The sequence below is a fragment of the Sminthopsis crassicaudata genome, chromosome 4, assembly GCF_048593235.1.
Source record: "Sminthopsis crassicaudata isolate SCR6 chromosome 4, ASM4859323v1, whole genome shotgun sequence".
Classification (NCBI taxonomy): Eukaryota; Metazoa; Chordata; class Mammalia; order Dasyuromorphia; family Dasyuridae; genus Sminthopsis; species Sminthopsis crassicaudata.
This window is the reverse complement of record NC_133620.1, coordinates 18,958,382-18,976,420: the sequence shown is the minus strand read 5'-3', so window position 1 is coordinate 18,976,420 and position 18,039 is coordinate 18,958,382. Positions and strand designations below refer to the sequence as shown.

Below are 18,039 nucleotides of genomic sequence, written 5' to 3'. Positions count from 1 at the left end.
GACACGCCCATTCTACAGATGAGTCTCAGAGAGTACAGCAATTTGGCTGAGGTCACAGAGCAGAGCCAGGACTGGAAGCCAGGCATTGAGCCTCCTAAGTTGGATCTCTTCTGACAGGCTCCCTCTGACAGCCCCATGTACGAACATCAACCACTTGAGCAGAGCTCTCCCAGACAGCTCTCCCCATGTGTCCATATTCAACAGATCATTCTCCAGCTCAAGCTAGTTCCACAATGTCAGACTTTTCTTTCCCAACATGGCTTTTCCGGTCTTTTCTAATCTTGGGGACATCCTTCCAAATGAGTAGAGGACCCTGGGAGGCATCTAATTGACGTCCTATTTCCTTTAAGCAGCCTTAACTCAAGTAGTCTTATTCCCAATGTAGAATTTTATCACCCTCATTTTTTAAAAGGAAGCCCATCTCATCATCCTTTATGTCCATCATTATTTGCCAGTGAAGTCGGAGCCTCGTCTCAATTACTGTAGTATGAGAAGCATACATCCTTCTTATTTCCTTCATAAAAGGAACATGCTACCCCCCCATGAACCCATCCAATTTCCACAATTATGACCCTGATGGAGTGTATATGCACCAGTGGTAATGATCACGCAGGTTCCTTCATGAAGAAAGATGGCGTCTCTAAACTGTGCTCTGGAAGGCATTGTGCTTAGAATTTAGTTCCCCTTTCCCTTCTCTAGCCTGGGGGGAAAAATCTATCTGAAGTGAACTGTCCCGACTACCTCCCTCCCCTTGGCCCCCAGGGTCATGTGCCTACAAATGGGGTGGCTAAGACTGGAAGGACAGAAGTCGACAGTGAGAGTGTCAGGACCTCCGTGAGAGAGAACAGAGAACAGAGATGTTTATGAATGAAGGAATTCCTGAATATGCCTGTTCCCTGGTGTCCGACTCTTTGAAATCCCACGGCCCACAGCACCCTACATTCAATCCTCCATTACCTCTCAAAGCCTGTCCAAATTCACATCGACCGTTTCTATATCACCATCTCTCCGTCTCATTCTCTACCCTCCTTTTGCCTTTAATCTTTCCCATCAAAAGGGTGTTTTTCTAAGAATTACTGCCTGAATGAATGAAAATCTGCATAACTTAAACATTTTCTATGAGCAAAAATTGTGCTAAGTGCTGGGGATACACATAGACAAACATAATTCCTGTCCTTATATTCTAAAAGGAAAAGATATTTCTCAGGGAGCTCGCGGGGGTAGTTACGAGTGCAGTCAGCCAGTCTTCAGGCTCCTGAGGACAAAATACCCAAGAGAAATAAGACCCCAAGATTCTCTCTTAGGATCAACTTATCTGAAAGAATACCATGTGCTTAATAAAGTCAAATAACCATTAAAATGTATATAATAATTTATGGTTTACAAAACTCTTTACATGCCATATATCATTTGATCCTCTCAATGACCCCGGACTGAAGGTGCCATCAATGTCCTTATCTGAGGACACCAAATCCATGCTTTGGCCAAGATCACCCAGGGAGGATTCAAACCCAGGACTTCCTGACTGCTAACTCTGTACCTCCCTGGGTATCTAGGTGTCTCCTCAATGTCTAGCATGGAGCTTGTATCCTCAAAGTAGGTTTTGTTGCTTGACCAATTGATTTCCAGATGACCTTAAGGGAAGCAAGGTACCATTCTCACAACCTCGTTAAGCATGGCCATATACTGGCCATGATGCTAGCCTTTGCTTCTAAGCAGTTTAGAATCTAGTTGGAGAGACAAGACTATGACACGAAGATTTAAACAAGAATTTGAGTGTAGCGTTCAAGGAAAAAAATACTAATGATTCCCAAATCCATCACTCTTTGTAGGATGTCACACAGCTTCTCCTTCTAGCTGTATGACCTTGGATAAGACACAACTCTCCTGAACCACAATTTCCTCCTTTTTTTTTTCAAAGTCAGGTTAACTTAAAGCTCCTAATTTACAGGGTGGTTTTGGGCTAACATATAAAATGCATAGAAATAATACAAATAATATATTCTATATAAATGTATATAAATATAATTTCACACATATTTTCTTACACCTAGATGAAAGAAGCAGTTTGTGAATTTGAGATTTTGACTGTTATTTTTACTTATTTATTTATTTTGGTGAGAACAATTTGTGAATCTTTGAACAAGTCAATGGGAAGAAACCCTTGGTACCTTTTAAAAAGGAGAAGAAATCCTTGTGATGTGTAGTGTAGATTCTTTTAAGCTGAAGGGTGGGGAAAATGTGTGTTTCCAAAAGTTCCTCTGTTCACTTAAAGACACACACACACACACACACACACACACACACACACTTTTCTTTTTTTTTTTAAACATTTCTATTTAAACTTTTCAGTTCTAAATTCTATCCTTCGTTCCTTTCTTCCTCTCCACCCTCCTCAAGACAGTAAGCAATCAGATATAGATTACATATGTGCAATCATGTAAAACATTTCCATATTAGTCATTTTGTTTGAGGAGACTCAAATAGAAGGAAAATAATGAAAGAAAAAAAGTGGAAAATAGAATATGACCATTCACTGGAAGGTCAAACACTGAAGCTGAAACTCAAATACTTTGGCCACATAATGAGAAAAAGGAATCCACTGGAAAAGACCATGGTATTGGGAAAGACTGAAGGCAAAAGAAGAAAAGGATAATAAAGGATGACATGGAAGCAATGTACAGGAGCTTGGAAAGGCCAGGAAATAGTGGAGGAGAGAAGGGCCTGGTAAGCTCTGGTCCGTGGGGTCATAAAGAGCTAGATATGACTGTAAAGAACAAAATAGTTTATAAACATCTTAAAAAGCCATACAATTGTCAGCTGTTGGTTTATCAGTTTGTGTTGCTTAATAAATTATTAAACAAATATTTCTCTATTATTACTGTTGTTTACTCAATTTTTCTTGAAGTGTAAAGTCTGCCCACCATTGTGCTGTGTACATAGGCACCTAATTTCTCAGTTGTTATTGCAACTGTTTCCCTCTCTGCCTCCAGCCTTTCTCCATGACAAGCCATCTTCCACACAGCTGATCAAGTCATTTCCCCAAAGAACTCTTCTGGTCAAGTTTCTCCCTTTACCCAGAAGCTCCACTGGCTCCCTATTTCCTTTAAGAGAAAATACAACGAATGTTCTCCACCTCCAGAGAGAACTGACAAAGTCTGAGTGCAAATAGAAGTACATTTTTGTATTCATTTTCTTTGTTTTTCTTGCTTATTTTTTGTTTGTTTGCAACACGGCTAATATGGAAATAGGTTTTGCATGACTTCACACATATAACTGAGATCACATAACTTCACTTCTCAAAGGGTCTGAGAGAATCTGGAGAAAGGGAGAGCATTTGGAACTCACTTTTAAAAAATGAATGTTAAAAATAAACAAATAATAAGTTAAAAAATATACAAACTACACACTTCTCTTCTTGGTCTTTAGAGCCTTTCACAGTCTAGATCCAATGCAGTAAGCCTTCCCAGGCTTACCAAGCATTACTTACTATAGTTCATGCATGTTTTGTTCCAAGCAAACTTATCTCTTTTCTCTTTTCCTTTTCATTTTCTCTCTCCTCTCCTAGTTTTTGCCCTTTCTTGAAATGAATTCCCACTTTACCTTCCCCTCTTAGAATCCCCAACACTTATCAAGGTTCAACTCATATATAGACTCCTAGGCAAGGTCTGGTCTGTTTGTCTCAGTAGTTTCCATTCCTCCATGCAACATTAATATACTATATTGGATTAGTTTCCATCTAAGGGAGGAAGTGGAGAAAAGGAAGAGGAAAAAAAAAACGGGAACACAAGTTTTTGCAAGAATGCATGCTGAAAATTATCTAGGCATATGTTTTGAAAATAAAAAGCTTTAATAAAAAACAAAATTAGCATATATTTTATATTTCCTTTTCTAGGTATTTATTGCCTTTCACCATTACAAGAATGTAAACTGGAGCAGTTAGGTGGTGTAGTGGATAGAGCACCAGCCCTGAAGTCAGGAAGACCTGAGTTCAAATCTGGTCTCAGACACTTACCACTTCCTAGTTGTGTGACCCTGGGCAAGTCATTTAACCCCAATTCCCTCACCAAAAAAAAAAAAAAAAAAAAAAAAAAAGATTGTAAACTCCTTGAGGATAAAATTTATTTCTTTTTTGGCCTCTGCATCCCAATATCTAATACATATCAGGCACTCAAAAATAATTGTTGAATTAACGAGTGACTGGATACTCAATAATTATATGTCTGATGAAAAAATCCTGGAAAGACTTAAATGAACTGATGCATAGTGAACAGAAACAGGACAATATTTGAATATTTACACAGTAAAAGGAATATTATTTGATGAAGAATTGTGGATGACTTAGTTATTCTCAGCAATACAATGATCCAAGACAATCCCAATGGACTAATGAATCTGCAGAGAAAGAGCTGATATTATTTGGATACAGTTTGAAGCATGCTATTTTTAATTTTCTTTTTTTTTCTTTTATTTGAGTCTTCTTCCACAAAATGACAAACATGGAAATGTTTTACATGATTGCACATGTATAATTTATATTTGATTGCTTATCACTTCAGGATGGGAAAGGCAGGTAAGAATGGGAAGGATAGAATTTGGAACCCAAAATTTTAAGTAAAAATGTTTTAAAAAGAAAAAAAATATAAATATCTGAAAAATGAAATTAGAAACTTTTAGAAACATTCACTTTTCCTACCTTTCAGATTAAAAAAAATCTACATTGCATATCATAAGGATTTCTTCTCCTTTTTAAAAGATATCAAAGGTTTCTTTCCACTGATTTGTTAAGAATTGTCACTCTCACTGAAAAAGAAAAAGAGAAAAATAAAAATCCCTGATTCACAAAAGCTCCTCCTTTCACTTCGGTGCAAGAAAATATTTGTGAAATGTTTAGCATCTCTCAGCCTGATTCCTAATGGACACATCTGAGTCTATTTGGCCACTTCTTTTTACCCAAAGTCTCACCAGAGGGCTAAACAGAACACCATTGGCCTAATTGATTTGAGTGAACTCAATCCCCGTTTAAAAATAGACTCTGTAGGTCAGCAAGGGCCTGACTAATAATCAGTAACATCAATTCTCAGCATGTGAGCGTGGAGGGTGTTCCTCAGTGACCATCTTTCTCAAAAGCCTCCAAGTTCTTCCTAGATACTTCCTCATTAATCCCTTCACCTCTCCAGTTAGACAGAGAGAGGTTACTTGGTGTCAGTACCATAAGGGACCTAAAGCCTCCGGCCTAAACAATCTCACCTTCCTCTCCCCACACACCTGCGATTTTCTTTCAGGGCTGGAGGACAGCCGCCCTTATCAGGATGCTCGACCTGGGACAAGACCAGAGCCCAGAAAGTCCTTTAACAAGTCCCAGGCCTGAGATTCTCATTGTCTAGACTTCAGCCGTGATTGCAGGCTCAGTAAGTCACTGGGAGATACGGCAGCTGCAGATGTGGAAGCAATCAAACCACATTAAGAAAGAGAAAGCCAAAGGACCAGGGAAGAGATGGTGACTGCCCCGGTCAGACCTCATCTGAAGAATTGTGTTCGGTTCTGGGTATCACATATTAGGGAGGATATCGATTAATCTGGAGAGTGTGCTGAGGGAGCTAAGCAGGTTCATGAAACATGGTAACCTAGTAAAGGAACAGGAGAAAAGTGAAGAGCTGTGTGACAGTCCCCTCCGAGTACAAGAAGAGCTCTGTTTGGTCCCAAGAGGACTAAATTAAAGCAAAGAGTAAAGTTGGCAAAGGGGCAGACTAGGTTTGTTGTAGAATTCCTGGTAACTAGGAAGCACTAACAAGAATTTGCTGATGGATTGAAGGAAAAACAATTTCTTGCTAATGAGAGTTAGCTCAACAAAGTATGGACCCCTTAGGAAGGCTAGAGGCTCCCCAATACTAGCAGTCTTCCACGGATGGATAATCACTTGTCACATATGATGGAGAGAGTTTTTGTATACATGTGGGTTAGAACAGATGATTTCTGGAGTTCCTTCTAAGAACGATTCTGAGATTTTCACTGTAAAACTGCTTCTTATTGTGACTGAACTGGCTCACAGGTTCAAGTTATCCTACCAACTAAACTAAACTTCTATGAATGAAGGAGGGAAATATGGAAAAGAGGGTCTACATCTGAAATCTGTATCTGAAATCGGCAGGACTGATTTGTGGTAGAGAAGGGAGAGTATGGATCTATAGACAATATAGAACAAATGATGTAGTGTGAAGGAAGTTCAAAGTTTAAAAGGGGTGGGTGGATTGGAATCATATCTGTTTCCATTTTGAAGAAAGTTCCCAGGCTAGCCCTGTTTTCATTCCTCTCTGAACTCCCCTCTTGACCTATTGGAATTTCTCTACCAGAACTAGAGACCATTATTGATCATAAAATAGAAGATTTTGATTACATCAAATTAAAAAGCTTTTGTACAAACAAAACTAATGCAAACAAGATAAGAAGGGAAGTAACAAATTGGGAAAACATTTTTACAGTTAAAGGTTCAGATAAAGGCCTCATCTCGAAAATATACAGAGAATTGACTCTAATTTATAAGAAATCAAGCCATTCTCCAATTGATAAATGGTCAAGGGATATGAACAGACAATTTTCAGATGATTAAATTGAAACTATATCCACTCATATGAAAGTGTTCCAAATCACTACTGATCAGAGAAATGCAAATTAAGACAACTCTGAGTTACCACTACACACCTGTCAGATTGGCTAAGATGACAGGAACAAATAACGATGAATGTTGGAGGGGATGTGGGAAAACTGGAACCCTAATACATTGTTGGTGGAGTTGTGAAAGAATCTAACCATTCTGGAGAACAATTTGGAACTATGCCCAAAAGGTTATCAAACTGTGCATACCCTTTGATCCAGCAGTGCTACTACTGGGCTTATATCCCAAAGAATTACTAAAGAAGGGAAAGGGACCTGTATGTGCCAAAATTTTTGTGGCAGCTCTTTTCATAGTGGCTAGAAACTGGAAAATGAATGGATGTCCATCGATTGGAGAATGGTTGGGTAAATTATGGAATAAGAATGTTATGGAATATTATTACTCTGTAAGAAATGACCAGCAGCATGAATACAGAAAGGTCTGGAGAGACTTACATCAACTGATGCTGAGTGAAATGAGCAGAACCAGAAGATCACTGTACACTTCAACAACAATACTGTATGAGGATGTATTCTGATGGAAGTGGATATCTTCAACATAGAGAAGAGCTAATCCAATTCCAATTGATCAATGATGGACAGAATCAGCTACACCCAGAGAAGGAACACTGGGAAATGAGTGTAAATTGCATATTTTGTTTTTCTTCCCAGGTTATTTTTACCTTCCAAATCCAATTCTTCCTTTGCAACAACAACAAGAAGAACAAAATTCGGTTCTGCACATATATATTGTATCTAGGATATACTATAAGATATTTAATATGTATGGGAATGCCTGCCATCTAGGGGAGGGGGTGGAGGGAAGGAGAGGAAAATTCAGAACAGAAGGGAGTACAAGGGATAATGTTGTAAAAAAAATTACCTATGCATCTGTACTATCAAAAATGTTATAATTATAAAATTAATTAAAAAAATTGAAAAAAAAGGAATTTCTCCACCAAAGTGCCCATTAGAATAATAAAGACTTATTGCCTTCTCTGGACCTCAAAGTACCAGCTCTGACATCAAAGAACTGAGGTTCAGATCTAGAGGTGGCCGATTACCTCTATGACCTTTAGGACATTAACTCCCCAAAAGGAAGGGTTTGATCCACATGACTCATCTATGATCCATACAGCATCTAGGACTATAAGATTAGATGAACTGTGTGTTCCCTTCAAGATCAAAATCTGAAATCCTGGACAGGATGCCTGAAATGGCAAGATCAAAGAAATACACATTTTTGTAGCCTTCCATCAGTCACCAGATCTGCCAGAGGAGACACAGCATGTGTCCCTCACTATGGTCGCTTTCCAGGGGGGGGGGGGTAGGTGGGGAAGATGAGTGGTAGAAGAATATGCTTCATGAGTTCTCATGGAAAGGTCATTTACCATCAATGCTCTCTGCTCACTCATGGAGGTCAGAGAGAATAACGTTGATCTCAGGAACTAAGTAAGGTCTGTTGCTATAGGGAAAGGCAAGTATCTATAGCAACCAGGATGAGGTATGAAAGGAAAGATAGCTCGGTAAATGGAAAATGATATAAGATACCCAGGTGGTATAAAGTACCGATAAAAATTGGCAAATGGAAGAAATAGCATGGTAGTATGGGTGAGAAGCCCCGAGATCAGGAATCCAAGAATAAGACGAAGAAAGTGGAGATCTTTTGCCCAAAGGAAAGAAAACACAATGAGTTTGGGTAAGCCATCTCCAAGGATCTGAAGGCCTGGGGAATGGGAGAAGGATTGAGGGTGGACACAGAGACAATGGATATAAGTTACAGAAGATTTAGACTTGAATAGGAGGAAAATCGAACCCAAACCTCCTGAGAACTAGAAATTTCCAAAGGAGTTGTCTCCATCAGGATGGCACTGGCTGCCTTCAAGTGGAGACTGAATGACTGCCAATAAAGCATTTTCTTACAAACTCCCTGGAAGACAATGCTGGTTCCATGTCAGAGTTGAAGAAGCTACTGTGCAAAGGGCAAGGTACTGCTCGGGATCACCCCGCTGGCAAGTGCCAGAGACAGGATGTGAATCTAGTCAGCTCTAAGACATGACATCACTCATCAATAGCAACAAATTCTACCATGATCAATAGGTATTACAGATTTAAAAGTGTAAAGGGCTAGAACTGAGCAATGCACTTGGATAATGGAGCACGTGAGACATTGCCAATTGGACAATTCTCTATTAACATGTTTGAAGGTTGACCCTCCTCAACTATTCTGTGCTGGCTGGATTGACAGGGGGGAAGTGACTTGTGTGGGTGGAATAGGAGGAGGAAATTGAGGCATTCTCCTGGCAGTGGAGAGAGAGGAAGGTAGTGTGGAGATTGTTAGATCTAATCCCCTGATGGCGACCCCAAAAGACCAAGAATAAAGGATTTTTGGTGATCCTGATTCCGGCTGATTTCTGGGGAGACAGGGTTCCGGCATAAAAGGGAAGAGGAACCCTGAAAGTGAGTTCCAGCCTAAGGAGGGAGTCAGAAGGGAAGAGCTACAGTATCCCTACCTTCATGATGGACGGGTGGCTTACGGGTTAGTCTTCCCATTCCTAGAGGTCTTCCAAAGATGGATAATCACTTGTCAGGTGTGTTAGAGAGAGTTTCTGTATACATATGGGCTAGACCAGATAATTTCTGGAGTTCCTTCTAATGAAAATTCTGAGATTTTCACTGCAAAACTGTTTATTATACCTGTTTTCTATTGTGACTGAACTGGACCACACATTCAAGTCATCTTACCAACTAAACTAAACTTCTGATGAAAGAATGAATGAATGAATGAATGAATGAATGAATGGGTGAAATACGTAAAAGAAGAGTCTATACCTGAAATCTGTATCTGAAATCTGCAGAACCAATTTGTGGCAGAGAAGGGAGAACATGGAGAAAGGATCACCAGATCTATAGCTAGATCATAGAACAAATGATGTAGGATGAAGTTCAAAAATTAAAAGGGGTGGGGGGGAGGATTCTGTTCCAAGTTTTAATATTCTGTGTCACATCTCCTAACATGGCTCATTATAAATTCCCTTTCAGCTCAGATGACCTACGTTTCACACTGACTCTCTAAAACACTCTCCATAACAAGCTAGGTTAAAATAACCGAGGAGCCCGGTTATTCAGAAAGGGGCAGCCCACACAACCCAAAGCAGTCTTTCACAATGAAAATCCAGTGCAAGCTTTAAACCCCAAATGCCATTTAATTTTAAATAGTCAATATGATGAGACATGACCTCCAGTTCCCCTGACTTCTTCTCCTTCATTATTTGCTCTTCACATCCGGAATAACAACAAAAAACCAGCTGGAAAGAAACATGTTGCTTCTAATAGTGACAAAAGAAATAGATTCCCCACACCAGAAAGCCCTTCGTATTATTCCTCCGGGGGAGTCACGCCTGTGTCAAAGCTTGAGAAAAGCACTTTCACATGCTTTCCAACTGGGCTACAATTCCTCCAAGGCCCAATTTTCTTGCTTATTGAAATGCCGTCCCCTCCTCTCCGGCTTCCAATAGAAACCGCACTTTCTTAGACGGAGCATGCAATGTGCATGCTAAAGGACACGGCACTTCGGGAGTCTTTCACCACTCTGGGAAAGGCGGCCAGGATCCAGATCCAATTCCACAAAATTTAGGATCGTAAAATGAATTTCTGGCAAGCATTTCCCCAGAGGATATAAAGACGGACTCCTAGGAAATAGGACTGAAGCAAGTCAGGGAGGGCCTCAACTTCCCTCTCTATAAAGTAAGCTGTTTGGGAGATGTAATGTCTACTGAAGAGGTCACAGGTGACTTTAAAATTCAAAGTAAGAAGACTTTAAGTTCTGAGACTCTGCCTTCTGTGTTAACATTCTCTGCCTTAATGCCCATCCTGGGGTTTATATCCTCTCCTCTAAGGTCCCTTTCCATTCTGACACTCCATGTTCTAAGTTCATTTTCAACACTAAGACTCAATGTTCCAGGGTCCTTCCCAAATCAGACATTGGGGTTGCATGACCCCGTAAAGGATGATAATGGTGCTGTGCATAAAGTGCTGGATCTGGACTCAGAATCATCCTCCTGAGTTCAAAGCTGATCTCAGACACTCCTGGGCGAGTCATTTACCCATTTGCCTCAGTTTCTCATCTATAAAATGAGTTGGAAAAGGAAATGACCAACTCCTTCAATATCTCCATCAAGAAATCCCAAATGCTAAATGGAGATCATGAAGAGTTGGATACTACTGAAAAAAAAAAAGATTAAACTACTTATATTGCTCTACTTACAGAGTATTTAAAAAGCCTTAAAAGGCCCCTAAGCCTTGCTGTACCTTAAAGCCACTCACTGGATGACAAGTGCTTCTATCCTTGGCAAAGAAGAAGCACCTCATCCTGTTGGACTGAATCACTGCCTACTATTTTTATTGTGGCGTTCTAGCATTCTATATTTTAAGGTCATTCTTTTTTGTTATTAAAAATCTATTTTTCCCATGTAAAATCACCTTAAATATATCTCCACATGAGGTTGTAAAAAGGAATAAGAACAAAAGGGGGAAATTCTGAAGGGAAAAAGCAAACAAAAAAACAAATTTAAAAAGGTGAAAACAGTCTGCTTTGGGCTGAACAGAGACTCCTTGGTTCTTTCTCTGGATGGCATTGATGGCATTGTCTTAAGATCACTCTTAAGATCAAAGAGTCACTTACAAACGCTGATGATCCTAAGTTCTATGGTCTAATATTCTATGTTCTGTGACACTTTCTAATATTCTATGTTCCAAGTCTGCTTTGAGCTGCATACAGACTCTGGTTCTTTCTCTGGATATAGATGGCATTTCCCTAGGATCACTCTTAAGATCAAAGAGTCATTTACAGCCCTAAATCCTAGTCTAATATTCTATGTTCTGTGGTACTTTCTAATCTCTGTTTGCTTTCTAATACTCTATGTTCCATAACTGTTTTAAGCTGCATGCAGACTCCTTGGTTCTTTGTCTGGATTAAATGGAATTTTCCTAAGTTCACTCTTAAGATCAAAGAGTCACTTGCAAATGCTGATGATCCTAAGTCTTATGGTCTAATATTCTATGTTCTGTGCTACTTTCTAATTTCTGTTTGCTTTCTAATACTCTATGTTCCACAACTGTTTAAGCTGCATGCAGACTCTTTGGTTCTTTGTCTGGATTAAATGGAATTTTCCTAAATTCACTCTTAAGATGAAAAAGTCACTTGCAAATGCTGATGATCCTAAGTCTTATGGTCTAATATATTCTATGTTCTGTGCTACTTTTGAATTTCTGTTTGCTTTCTAATATCCTATGTTCCAAGATATCTCTTAGATCTGATAGTTTATGTTCTAAGGCCCCTTTCGGAGCAATATTTTAAGGCTCCTTCTAGCTCTGTTCTAAGGCACCTCCAAGCTCTTACATCCCATGTTCCTGCTATGATATTCTGCTCCTGTAAAATTTAACTCCAAAAGTAGCTGATTTCTCCAGGGAAAATAACTGATAATTCATCCTCTCAAATCAAACAAAACCCAACAACCAGGGAAATTAATTTCAACGTTCTCCCACTAGACAATGACAAGAAATAAAAGTTAAGTTACGTACCTAGGGAAGCCGACAAAGTCTTTAACAGCCTTCAAAGCCTGGGCACCTCTCACAAAGGGGGAGAGGCCTTCGAGAAGGAAGGACAAAGTACACAGCTGGGATCATAATTATGTCTGGAATGTGTACCCTCCTTCCCATCAGCCTCTCGGAACTGCCAGCTGGCTCCAGAGAACTACTCAGGTGCTACCTCCTACATGGGATCTTTCTGTAATCTCTTCTGGCGCCTGAGTGTTCTTTCTCCTCTGTCCCTTTCCTCCCCCTTCTCTTTCCCTTTTCTTCCTTCTCTCCCTATTCCTAAGGCACAGTTCAGTGTCACAAGCACTCATTAACCCCCCACTCTTTGCCCTGGGATATTGTAGCTGTAGCTAGGTATTCCAATGGATACAGAGCAGAACTTGGATTCAGAAAACCTTGAGTTCAAGTCCAGCCCCAGACACTTACTAGCTGTGTGACTATGGATAAGTCATTTAATCCTATTTGCCTCAGTTTCCTTATCTGTAAAATGAGAATCAGTGAGCCTAACTCCAAGGTTAGTTGTAGGTATCAAGTGAGATAATTAGGAGATGCTTAGCCCAGTGTCTGGTCCATAGTAAATGCCATGTACATGCTGTTGTTGTTGCTCAATACTACCAACTACAGAGTAAAATGCCTGAAATCTTTGAAGGAACCAACTTGTTCTGTAGGGAAGGCAGTGAATGACATCCGGGTATGATAGAAAAAAGATTGGATTTCAAGTATAAGATCATGTATCAAGAGCTGTTGACTTTCCCACTTGAATAGACAATATCACCTTGCCTAGGTCACTTCCATTCTGCTGATTTTATATGTCAAACTGAAGATAATTGTGTCTATTGTTGACTTAAGAGCTAATAAAGGCAGTAGAAGGCATCTCAGCCAATATACTGAATTTACAGGTAGGAATGGAAGCTCCAAGTGGCATTTTCTAGACCAACCCTTTCCCAACTCTCCCTTCTGCCTTTCTACCTTTCTGAATTTATACAGGATATATTTTGCTTACAGTATTCATATTATTTTAACTGACAGAATGCAACCTTTCTGAGGGCAAGGGACTATTGCATCTTGATCTACAAATTCTCAGCACCAAGAATTGTACTGGATACATCAAAAGGATAAATCAATAGATAAATCAGTAAAACACCTGTTGATACAGCAAAACTACCACAACCCCCAAAACTGGTTCAACTCGACACTACCACGACGCTCCTCCCCTTGGCCACCATTCCCTTGGATGGATTGTCTTGACCTGTTAGAATGTCAGAATTCTGAGGGTGTGGAATATCTCATTTTTATACCTGTATGCCTACTGCTTAGCCCAGTGAATGTGGCACACAGTAGGTTCTTAAATACTTGATGATTGTAGTGAAGGCTCAATGGGATGCAGTGGAATGGGAGCCAGATTTGAAGTCAGAACTCATTGGTTCAACTCCTGCCTCCATTATTTACTATTTGTGTGAATTTGGTTAAGTCATATAGTTAGTTCCTTGGAGCCTGAGGTTCTCCTTTGTAAAATGCGAGGTCTGCACGAGATAAACTCAAAGACTCTTTCCAAATCTATGAGCTCTACAAAATGGTGCAAATGCTGTAAAAATGTGTACCATGAGCCATTGTTATTATATTTCTCATATTATATAATATTTTCATATTATTAATAATTAGTATTCTCAATATATAACAAAATGAATGCTAATAATACTAATTATTAATAATAAAATTATTATATTTCTGAAGGCTGGGGTTGGGGCTGGAGCTGCAGCTAGGCCAAGGAGTCCCTTCTCCATTTAATCACACTTGATTAAGCATCTAAGGAGTGCAACAGGTTGCATTAAGGAATGCTGGCAGAAACAGCAAGGAAGAAGACAGAACGCCTATCTCTGAGGAACAAAAGGAGCAGTAAAAACGAGATTTCTATCTTTCCGCCAAGAAGTCTGAAGCACGTACTGCCTGGGATGCAATCCACAATCCACGGAAAATCTCCCCTCTCAGCAGGTCGAGGAAAGGCCGTTGTAATGGTGGGTCAGTCAGGCTGCCTTATGGTTCCCGTACCTTGCTCCCACTAAAGCAGATGCAGTTTAGCTAATAAGGGGGACTTTCAGACTTTGGGGATGGTTGGCCCCTGGCTAGAACAGCATGCATCTGACTCTGCTTGGAGAATTCCTCTCCAGGCAAAGTGCATTGCCTGCTTGAGGCCTTCGGACACCCTTTGATCCCGGACTGAGGCTAACAGGGAAGATGAAGAGTCTCCATGTTTATTTAAGGATCACATGATCCCCAGGAAAGGACCTCAGATATCGCAGGTCAATACAATCCTGAACAAGAATCATGTGTTTGGGCCCCAAGAGACTGGCCAGCCTCTCCTGGAAGGCCTCTAGGATGGGGAGCTAACACTCTGAACCAGGCCCATTTTACTCAGGGCCAACACTCCCTGGGAGGAAGATGCTTGTTTTGTTTTGTTTTGTTTTGTTTTGTTTTGTTTCCATATGAGCCCAACATACTGAATTATAATCAGAAAGACTGAAACCCTAAACCTGTTTTTAATACCACAAGCAAATCACTTCACTTTTCCATGAATCTCCCTTCTTTATATCGAAATAAGTGATATCCATAAACAGAAATACCTGTGCAGTCTCCCAGGGTCATTGGGGCCCAATCAGATAACATCAACACATCAAAGACATTCTTTGCAAACTTTTGTGAGGGGGTGGAAAGGGAGAGCTAGAGTGATGATTTCATTGGGAGGAGCAGGGATTATTTCATTTTTATCTTTGTACCTAACAAAGCATCTAGCCCTGGTAGCCTTTGATAAATATTCACTAATCAATGACAGAAAACTCCTGGTTTGCTAGTCCCTTTCACCCATGAGGGTCACAACTTCTCTGTAACATAGAGACTTGGCCCATTGCTGAGGCAATCAGAAATTAGGTGAATTAATATGGTCACAATTAATAGTCATTAGCCACAGCTTATAAATCTAGGTTTTCCTGATTCAAGGCTGGAACTACCTTTCTTAAAATATACATGTAAGATGTATTGGTCAACCTGCCATCTGGGTAGGGGGGAGGAGGAGAAAAATTAGAACAAAAGGTTTGGCAATGCTGTAAAATTACCCATGCATATATCTGCTAAATAAAAACTATAAAAAATAAAAATTAAATATATATATATAAACATGTAAGATATTATTCATATAGTAATTATATGTAGTATTATATAAGATATTAATATTATTAATGATCTTATAATAATTTTTGGCCTATTTAAGTTGCCTGTATGTCACCGTAAACTCTAAGAGGTAGAATTTCTCTATTGTCTAATCTCTGTGCCCAATATAATAAATGAATATTATAATGATATTATATTATATAATTAATATATATAATTATATATATACACATATATATAATTATATATATATATAATAAATGAATAACTGACATTGTCAAATTATGTCCATTTCATATAGCAGGTTCTTCCTACTTGAGGATGCAGGTAACTCTCTCTCCCAGTGGGTTTGCAACTTTAAATATCTTAGCACTTAAGTGACTTGATCGGGTCACACAGCCGGGATGTTTCAGAGATGGGTCTTGCAGTTTCCATCTTCAATTCTCTCCCTGTTACATCATTCTAGCTCATACCAGGAGTCCTCTAAATATTATCCAAGTACTTATTTTCAAAGGGCTTAGCAAAGGAACATAACAGCTACTCTATAAACAGCAGCCATTGTAACCCTCCTCATTCTTGTGTTTGAGATGTCAGTTTTGATAAGGAGCTTCTTCAGGACCCAACTTATACAGGCCTGTAGAAATAGCCCCTCATGCCTTGAATATAAAACATCACCGAACCACCATTGAGAATCTCCAGCCAAAATTTCCCAAGCCTCTCATTTGCTGAATTCATTTGCCCCCTTTTACTTGTTCCTTCACTTGCTCATTAGCTGAAGCTTCCCAGAGACTGTTTCCCATCTATATTCAAATGGAGGCAGAAGGCTTCTGCTAAGCTGCCCCATGCTACTTAACAAGGCCAGCAACAGACTGAACTCCATTACACTCATTGCTTAGGAGGCCAGAACCAGAGTTGTGTGTTTGTTCCGCGTCTGCAAGGGGCACCTCAGCCTAAAGCTGGCTCTGGGTACTGCAGCCTCATTACCATGGAGCAGATGGAGCGTTCCAGCGAAAGCCGGCCCACTCGAATTGGGGGGAACTGGAAGTCTGCAAGAGCGGAATGATTAAGCTCTGAGTTGTTTCTGTTGTTGTTGGATTAGATTTGAAGACAAGGAAGAACAGGGCTCATGAGAGTTCCCTTGCAGAGTCTTAACTCTGAACGTCCAAACAAGAGTCACGGGGTAGGAACCATATCCAGAGAAAAGATTCCACCATCGCGGCTTGTAAAGTGACTCAGTCGGAGAGGGTGACACAACCGGGCATCTGGAATCGGAGGCTTTCTAGAGCCTGGACACATCCCTTAGCCTGTGACTCGGTTTCTTCATGTGTAGGATGGGAAAATAATAGCACCCGTGTCTAAAGGCTGTTTTAAAGCTTTTTTAATGAAAATTCTGAAAAAAACCACACAAAAACTATGTATATTACATAATGTAAAATTAGGTAGTGATAGCAAAATAAATGTTGTGGATGTGTGTGTGTGTGTGTGTGTGTGTGTGTGTGTATGGCAAATGAAATATTTAATAAATGTTTGGAGATTTTTTGGAGGGATTTGAATTGGGATTCAAAATTTAGGCAACCAGCAGGCAGAACTGAGAAGGGAAAAGTTTGTTTAAAAGAGTCAGTAAAGACTCAGAGAGAGAACTGTGGGAACGGAGTGTGGAACACTACATAACATTCTCACTCTCTATGTTGTTATTTGCTTTCATTTTATTTTCTTTCCCAGTTTTGCTTTTTCTTCCTTCTTGATCTGATTTTTCTTATGCAACAAGATAACTGTATAAATATGTATACATATATTGGATCTAACATGTATTTCAACAATATTTAACATGTATTGGACTACCTGCCAGCTAGGAGAGGGGGTGGGAGGAAGGAGAGGAACATTTGGAACAAAAGATTATGCAAGGGTCAATGTTGGAAAAATGACCCATGCATATGCTTTGTAAATAAAAAGGTTTAATAAAAAAATAAAACAATAAAATATAAATTTAAAAAAGAGTCAGCAAAACTACCTGAAGTCAGAGCATCTTGGTCGAGAAACAGGATTGTTAGTATAACTAATAATATAACTAATTAGTGATAGAAATTATGATGGAAGCCAATCTTCTTGAGTTCCTATGGCTAAACCAATGAGTCACTCAATAAGCATTTATTGGAGATGATGGTGAGTGTGATGGAAGACAGTCTTCTTAAGTTCCTATAGCCAAAACAAGTAAATCAATAAGCATTTATTAAGGGCCTACCATGTCCTTGGCAACCCAGAGGCAAACATGAAGCAGTTCTATTCTTAAGGAAAGGATGAGTTTATTAGAAGGAGCTAAGGTTGACTCCCATAGAATGTGAGCTCCCTGACGCCAGGGACTGTTTTACTTTTGTTCTTATACCATTTACATCTAGCACAGACATCGTAAATGCTTCATAAAGTCTTGCTGAATGACAGATAACATTCACTGAGGCTAATCCATGCATCCCAGATATTACCAAACCCATCCACCATAAACTTCTACTTCCATAAGACCTGCCTGAAGTTGTGTTCCATGGGCAAAGTTCCAGAAACTCTGAGCCACATCCATACTTTAATAAGTTATAAAAGCAGAATTTAAATTGATTTATCAATCAAAGT

At 39.5% G+C, this 18,039-nt stretch overlaps 1 protein-coding gene across 10 annotated transcripts in view; it reads right to left on the bottom strand.

The window, feature by feature from the left end:
• Window positions 1-18,039, bottom strand: part of DAB1 (DAB adaptor protein 1) — a 1,320,323-nt gene that overhangs the window by 327,091 nt on the left and 975,193 nt on the right. Inside the window, exon 1 of one of the 10 annotated variants that reach the window (XM_074265822.1) lies at window positions 12,238-13,140. The exons of 8 other annotated variants lie outside the window; for them this stretch is intronic. The gene's annotated coding sequence lies outside the window, so the exon portion shown is untranslated. Of the gene's footprint in view, window positions 1-12,237; window positions 13,141-18,039 lie in introns of those variants that run through there. One more of the 10 variants, XM_074265824.1, reaches the window with a different exon arrangement.